We start from the raw sequence: 9,001 nt of genomic DNA, 5'->3' as shown, positions 1-9,001 counted from the left end.
CTTTAGCCCGTCTGGTCGATACGAAAACGAATATGCCATTCTAAGCTGTCGCGTGCATGTTCATAAAGTGTATGTGATAAAATGTGTGTGTGTGAGTGTGTGTGTATAGTAGCAGTAATAGTAGTAGTATTAGTAATAGTAATAGTAGCAGGTGGTAGCAGATGGTTCAACCTTATAAAATCAGACATTTTTTTTTATTAGTACAAAGCGAATCATACTTATGGGGTCAGACATTTAAATAGTATAAGCGAATCATACTTGTGAGATTGGACATTTAAATAGTACAGGTCATAAGGCTTGTATAAAATCGTACGTTCGTTTTTACCTACTGCACAAAAGTATTATTAACTTTTCTTTTCGCTAATTTCTTTCGACGATATTAAAATATAATATAATATAATATAATGTAATATAGTAGATTCTTATTAGTTATTCCTTGATAAAGAAAAAAAAAAAAAAGAAAAGAAAGAAATAATCATTGATTTTTCATCCCCTTTTTTAATTATTTCAATGCCCTTTCTCCCTTTTGTATAATGTAACATTTAATATATATTTATAATCAATTTCATTAACAATAATTTTATATCTTCGTTAAAGAACGATCTACAATTATTTCTCTCTCTCTCTCTCTCTCTCTCTCTCTCTATCTCTCTTTTCACGATTAAAACGAAACGTACAAAAGAAAAAAATACGTAATCGTTTCTCTTAAAATTATATCATCTATATCGATGGTCTTTCAGCATTTTAAAGGGTATCACATTTAAAATATATCGACGTTCGTTTCATTTTATTTTTATAAGAAAAAGTAAAAGAAAAAGATCCTCTATTTTACTTGTGAAAACAAAGACCTATTATATTTTTCCTTTTTTCCTCGGGAAAAATCAAAGCTCACAAAAGAAATAATCGTTGCTTTCAACCCTTTTAATTATTTTGATGTTCGCCCCCTCTCTCTCTCTCTCTCTTTCTCTCCCTCTCTCTCTCTCTCTCTGTCTCTTGCATATTTGTATGTACATACGTGCGTGCACGTGTGTGTGTGTGTGTGTGTGTGTGTGTGTATGTGTTTCGGTATTTCGTTGGTGGTATTAGCAAAAGGAATATGCTCGCCTCCGAAGCTATAGCCAGTGAAACGCGATACGAGGCCGACGAGATAGAAAATGCAGAGTTAGTAAACTCTGAAGCGGTGCTGGAACGGAACACAAAGGGACTCGCGACGCGATGTCCTTTTCCTAGGATGGCTGATCAAAGAGGCACCCCGGAACGAGGGCGGAAACGAAAGAGAGAGAGAGAGAGAGAGAGAGAGAAAGATAGAAAATAGAGAATAAAAAGAGTGTGTGTGTAAGGGAGAGATAGAGATAGAGATAGAGATATAGATAGATAGATAGAGATAGATAGAGATAGAAAGAGAGAGATACCAAGCGTAATACGAAAATTTTGCTTCCGGCTAAAAGCGTGCGTGTTGCGCGATACTATGGAAAAATAGGAGAAGAAGGGCTACAGAACTCCAATATATGTATATATGTATATATATATATATATATATATATTTTATATATAATATGTGTATATGTATATGTATGAACTAGAGAGAGAGAGAGAAAGAGTAGAGAGGGAGGGAAGTAAAAAGGATAGAAGGATTGGTTGCGCTGGAATTGTCATCAAGGGAGTTTCGCCCGTGGCGCTAAAATATCTCCCTCGGCTGATTTCTGCCCAAGGTACGGCTCTCTATTCGATGCCAGGGGTCTTCCCTTTTCTCCCTTTAACCTCCCACCCCCTTAGACATCCCACCTCATTCCACGTTATCCTACCTCATCCTACTTCAATCCATCCTTGCGTTATCCACACTCCCTCTCTCTCTCTCCCCTTTATCCACCCCCACTGTGCGGGCCTTGCACACAGTTCGTTCCGTGCTCGCTCTTTATCCTTAGCCACGGCTCGTTGCCATAACTATACCCCTGACAAAACTACCACCACCATTACTATCACCATCACCACCATCATCAACGTTGGCTACCACCCTCGACGTACCATCTCATCATTTTCTTCCAGAACTCTCTTATGACTTCCAACGATTTCGCGTGTTTGCCCTTATATAATACTTTCTATCCTTATATTCACTATATATACTATAGACAATATTCTACCGAAATGTATATGTGTATATGTGTGTGTGTGTGTGTGCGCGTATGTGTTTGTTCTTTTGCCACTGTCTTGTCTCCCCTTTTCAATTTATTATACTGTATCTTTCTTATTTATCGTTAGCTTCTTAAGATAGGAAACATGTGTATTATTATATATTATTATTATATGTATATATATATATATATATATTTTTTTTTCTTTTATTTGGATTCTTACGTGTATTCTGCTTTTATATGAATTAATTAACATTTTCAAATATGTTTAAGCTTTTAGTTTAATATTAAATACATCCTGTTTATCCTTTCTTTCTTTTTTCTTTTTCTTTTTTTCTTTTTATTCTTTCTTTTGTTTTTCATATTATTATTTAAAAATTTTTATGTACTCCCTTTAAAATAATTAAATTCTTTCCTATTTTTCAGGCTTATTTTTATTTCTATTATTATTATTATTACTATTATTAATAGCAGTAATAGTAGTATTATTATTATTTTGATTGTTCCTTAAAGATATCAATGTATAGGGATAAAGAAATACTCTTTCTTTGAAATTTGTTCCGCTAAAGTTTTCTTGACTCTTTCGAAGAAAACTTTTCTTCAAAGCTTCTTCTTCCTCCTCCTCTTTCTCCTTTCTTCTCCTGCATCTCCCCTTCTTCCTCCTTCTCCTCCTCCTTCATGGAGACAAGCGATACGCTTAGCAAAAGTACAGTCACGAAAGACGAGTTGGTTAATTAATTGTGTCGTTGGTACAATGTTGAAATTTCGGTGACAGGAATGAAATAGAGATAGATAGATAGAGAGAGAGAGAAAGAGAAAGAGAGAGAGAATAAACTTAATGGCGAGTTTGCACGCGAATTCTATCAAAACGATTCAGGAAGAAACAATTTTCTCAAGTAAAATATTTCTCGCGAGGATCAACGCGAAAGGATATAAGGATTTGAAGGATAACGTGTGTATCTTCGTAAGGGTTATGGAAGGGCTACGGAAGGTCCTTAGAAGTTGACGATGGTAGAATAGGCACATGCAACGTAATTACACTTCGTTCAACTAGTTTCTCCACTCGAGTGCAATTTCATCAATCGGTTGTCGTACGCGATCTAAACGTACGTATATATACATATATACATATATACATACATATATACATAGATCTACGTATCTACTCTAAACGACATGCTGCTGTCTGTGAACTCATAGTTAGGCAGTACACGTGCGTGAAATTCGTTTTCCCATTTAATGTCCCACCAAAGCCCACCACCATCTTTGAATCCTCAACTATCTATTTATTCTATCCATTCGTCTGTTCTATTCAAAAGGTGGTTTCGATGAAGTTCCCAAAACGAATTTAAATGTCAATTGCTCTATTTCCATTTCGATTTTTCTCTCTTCTCCTTTTATTTCTTTCTCTTTCTTTTTTTTTTCTTTTCTTCTTCCCTTTTCTTTCTTCTTTTTTTTTTTTTTTTTTTTTTTTTTTTTCTTTTATTTTCCTCAGTAGGTATTTCGCAAGCTTATCTTTTTCTCCTTTCTTTTTCTTGTTTTTTTGCCCTTTTTCAAATCGTAAAACTACAAGCCGAGAAACTTTTTTACAAATTTCAAATGAAAGGAAACGAGAAAATTAGCCGAAAAATTCTCAGGGATAAGGGAAGAGGGCCAAAAAAGAAAAAAAAAACAATGTAATACGAGATTTAAAATCGTTTGGAAACTTTTTGATTACTCCATCCTGCGTGTAGAGATAACGTTTAAAAAAAAAAAAAAAACAAACAAAACAAAAACAAAACAAAAGAAAAAACAAGAACAATAAAAACGAAAAACAAAAAGGAAAAAAAGAAAAGATCGATCGATAGGCTCGAAGAAATCGATTTCTCGTTTGATGTATCTAAGTGAGTAATCTACCTAACACGTCAATTTTCAAATATTCCAATGATTGCGTATCATATTTCGTTGGAAATATTTTCGTATGTAGATCAGGTTCATTCGAAGTTGAAATACTTCTTCTTTATGCTAAAGACGATAAAGAAGCTCGATTATGTAGGTTTGTTCAAGGCAGTCAACCAGGCGGGCAGGCAGGCGGGCAGGCAGGCGAGCAGGTAGTCGGGTGGGCAGGCAGTAGACGGGTGGGTGGGCAGGCGGGCAGGCGAGCAAGCAGGCAGGCAGGCAGGCAGGCGGGCGGGCAAGCAAGCAAGCAAGCAGGCAGGCAGGTAGGCGGGTGGGCGAGCAGGCAGGCAGGCAGGCAGGCAGGCAGGCGATAATGAATCAGCTTTAACGTGCCACTGAAAAAGCTCAAATTGTCTCTCCTCCGCTCGTTGATATTCACGTTGGACTGTCTGTTAATTGCGTATACACGAGGAATTATGTATGTTAGACGTAGTAGTAACGTTTTACAGTTTTGTACTGGAACGAGATAGAGAGACAGAGAGAAAAAGAGAGAGATAGAAAGAGAAAGAGAGAGAGAGAGAGAGAGACAGTTAAAGAGGGAAAGAGAGAGAGAGAGAGAGAGAGAGAGAGAGAAAACAGTTTGTTCGAGCATCATTTAAAATGCCGCTTCTCTATCTCCATCTATATATGTATATGTAGGTATATATATATACATGTGTGTGTACGTGTACATATATGTAACAAAAAGGGTAGACGGAAGAATGAAGCGACAATTCACAAGTTATCTCTCTCTCTCTCTCTCTCTCTCTATTTATCTATCTATCCATCCATCCATCCGTCCCTCCCTTTTTTCGTACTATCATTTTCGAAGGAAAAAAACTTTCGTAGAAGAATGATCGACTCCTCTTCTTCGAAGATAATATCTTTTTATATATATATATATATATATATATATATATATATATATACACCTCCTCCTTTTTTCTTTATTTCTTTCTTTCTTTCTTTTTTTTTTATATATGTAGCAAGAAATGAGTTTGAAAAAAACGGAAGTTTCTTTCGATAGCTCGTTAAGCGTTAAATCGAAAAGCGAATAGAGCTGAAATTGCGAGAGAGGCGGTGGGTGTTAACAAAATTCTCAGCAGGTACCTAAACTGTCGGTATCATCCCCTCCCTCTCTCTCTCTCTATCTATCTTTATCTATCTCTCGCTATCTTTCTCTCTCTCTCTCTCTCTCTTCTTGGACGAAACGAATCTGATCTGATTCGTTCGGTGGTTGGACGAAATTGAAAAATCTGTCTTGAAAGGAAACATCATAGGTAAGGGGTTGAGGCCGTAGCTGTGACTTAGTAGAGGTAGGGATGAAATAGAGGCTGAGGATGAAGGGTAAAGGTTATGTGAGGGTCTTGGTCAGAGTAGAAGGGGTAAGGAAGAGAGATCGTCGTCTATGGCAGTTTCGAAGGATTCTCCTTTCCATCCTCTCATCCTCGTTGCGGTTCTATTTTGCAATACGCGCACGGTGCTCCACGTCAGCACTTGTAACCTCCCGGATGCAGAAGCCGGAGGGTGCAACCCATCCACCCTCTTTTCCCTCTCCATTACCCCGTACCTCGCCGTTCGTTCCCTCACTCATACTCACTCGGTAGCAACGTGGTAGCACCTCGATGCAGCTGCAGTCGCGTTCCCAGTGACTGCAGCTGCTGCCAGATCTCTCTCACCCTCCCTCCCTCTCTCTCTCTCTCTCTCTCTCTCTGTCTCTCCCTCTCTCATATCCAGGATCGCTGCTGTTGAGGCCTCTTTCAAGCCCCGTACCTCAGTCTCCTCTCTTGAACCAGTCCCGTTTGAAACTCTCGTCAGGCGAGAACGAAATTGTCCGTCGTGCTCGTCTCCTCGTTTTATCGTCTCTACGTCGAAGTAAGGGAAGGCATGGCAAAATGTGTAAAACGAGGGAACGCGAAGAGAGCAACTATCTAACCCTCTTAGAGAGGATGACACATTTTTCTTCTTTCTTTCATGTCCCATCTGCGTTTCGTTTCGTTTCGTTTAACGATGGTACAGAGAAATACGATGTAACCGTTGTTCCGCATAATGCTTTAAACATCGTATAACATATAGGAACATTATATCATTTATTTACGAATCTTTCCTATATACGTAATACATATATATATATATATATATATATATATATATATATATATATATATGTATGTACGTACGTGTATATAATGTATATAATAAGTCGTTAACTTTATTAAATATTCTGTAATAATGATTCAATTATTATTATTATTATATTGTTTAATATTATTTTTTGATTATTGTTCCTTTTCTCTTTTTTTTCTTCTTCTTTTTTTTTTCTCTCATTGGCTCATTCGTATTTCATTTAACAATGCAATATTCTTCATAATGACACGATTGTATCTTGTAATCGATATTATTTACAAATTATTCCTGTATATATATATATATATATATATATATTATATTGTTAACTAGTAGCTAATTGGATTTCTAGTACGCCCTCTTCTGCTATCAATGAATTATTATCTTTTTTCTTTTTCTTTTTATATATATTTATTTATATATACCATTCTTGTTTCGTTTAATGATCCAACGTTGTACATAATGTTTGAATAAATTCTATAACAAATATTGTTTACGAATTATTCGTATACATTATATCATTAACTAATAGATCCATATGTATATATATATGTGTGTGTGTGTGTGTGTGTATGTGTGTAATTCGACTATTAGTATATTCTCTATTATGATTGTGTCATTATCGTTGTTATTATAATCGCAATTAGATAGGTAAATTCGTCGATTAAGCTTAATTAATGGCTCGGTTGTTATCGGTTAACTGTGGTTTAAAGGGCGATAAGGACCCGGTGATAGTTAAGGCAGGGTGTGGCTATGAACGCGGTCAAACGCGTATCAAAGTAATTAGCGTAGCTTGCTAACGATCGATATTAAGTTAATCTGCAGCAAAGTTTTTCCTTGAAGTTTAGCTCGACGCTGAAAGATGCAAGAGGAGTAGTTTCAGTAGCAGTAACAGCAGCAGCAGCAGTAGTAGTAGTAGTACTAGTAGTAGTAGTAGTAGTAATAGTAGTAGTAATAGTAGTAGTAATAGCGTTGAAGTGTAGTCGTAAAATATTCCGATGTAAACGAATGACACGTTGGAGCGATTTTTTTAAAATTTCACGACGCTTCGTTTCAATGGCTAATCGACCACAAAAAAATTCAATTTCATTGTGTCGTGCGTAAAAAGGAAAAACGAAAAAAAGGGAAAAAAAAGACAAGAAGAAAATAAAAGCAGAAAAGTAGAAATGAATTGAACGAAAGAAAATCTTTCGTATCGGATGATAGCAAATTCTTTTAAATTCTCAATCAATTAGATACATTATTTTTCAATGATAATTAAAATGATAGTACATGGATAGATAATAGATACGATAAATCCGATAGATTTTTGATATGGCAAAAGTTTGAATTCAAACGTGTATTTGCACGCGACGGAGATACTTTTGTATCTGGTAACGTCATTAGAAAGCAAACGAAGCGAATGATAATCGATTAGTCAAAGTTCCATATTCAAAATGGATTCTATTTTCAACGTTTATACGATCTATTTGTTAACGGGGATAAAATGGAAAGGAAATGATAAAAAAAAAAAAAAAAAAGAAAAGGAAAGAAAATCAAATAGAACAAAACGAAACGTAACGTAATGAAACAAAGCAAACGAACAAATAAAGATAACAAATAAATAAAATAAATAAGAACAAATGGGGGGGAAAAAAAAAAGTTAAATTAGAAATAATATCGAAGAAAGTAGAAAAGTTATATCGATAAAGTGAAATTCTTGTAAAATATATTCGATGAAAGAATACAAACGATTGAACGAGCAAGATGGCATCTGGAATGAACGTGGGAAACGTAAAAAGGGATTGCAATACAGGATTCCGGGACTTAATCGAGTTCAAGGCCATTTACCGTAACCGTACTCGAGGATCTCCTTCCCCGAGTGGATCTCGGTCAATGGAGTATCTTCATTTTCGGGAATCCTTGAAGCGGGGCAAGAGGATAATGGAGTTCTCGAGTTCTCCTAAACGGTTGGACAAAACCATCGACGAAACTTCAGAATGCGTAACTCATTTGAGCGCTGCTACGATAATGCGAACTAAAACTATTCGCTTGTTAAAGCTATATTGCTTTTACTATCTATGATAACTGATCTAAATGATTAGAATTGCATAGAGGGAAGATGAAGAAAATAAAAAAAGGAGTAAGATAAAAGAAAAAAGAAAAAGAAAGAAAGAAAGAAAAAAATGCGAAAGGACCAAACAGACGAAGAAAGAGAAAGGGGAAGAGAAAAAAAAAGTACAGGCTGGGTGAACATTTTGCCATAAGAAAATCTAAATCTCGATAATGTTTTACAATTGGAAAAAGAAAAAAAGAAAGAAAAAACATATTAGACACCGAAGAATATTTTTTAAGAAGAAGAAGAAGCAAAAAAAAAAAAAAAAAAGGAAATAGAATCAAATCTAATTTCTTCTTTCGAAATCAATCGAAAACTTTTCAAGTAAGTTCTCTAAAAAGAAAAATCCTTTTGGATTTTATTTCAACGTTCTAACCCCTTTTCCACTCACCAATCACCCATCCTCACCATTCGCCTTTCCGCTAGTCCTGTATTAACAAATTCCACGTATAATTTCTTTTCTCTTAATCCTAAACTGACAGGTATAACGAATGATGGTACGACAGACAGTAAGTACAAAAAAATCGGTCGGCCATCTTAGTTATTTCGAACAATGTCCCTTGTTCTTCGACGGTAAATCTGAATAATCCAAAACCAAGCTTGGCTTGGGCATACGTCTCGTTTTTATTCCTATTCTGAAACGCACCCCCATCCCTGTGTCAACCATAATACACCACCAATCCCCACTATCCCCATCACCACCACCACCACCGCAACCAACATCACCCTT

This window comes from Vespa crabro, chromosome 12, assembly GCF_910589235.1.
Source record: "Vespa crabro chromosome 12, iyVesCrab1.2, whole genome shotgun sequence".
In the NCBI taxonomy this organism is placed as follows: domain Eukaryota; kingdom Metazoa; phylum Arthropoda; class Insecta; order Hymenoptera; family Vespidae; genus Vespa; species Vespa crabro.
Note: the sequence above shows the minus strand (reverse complement) of the source record.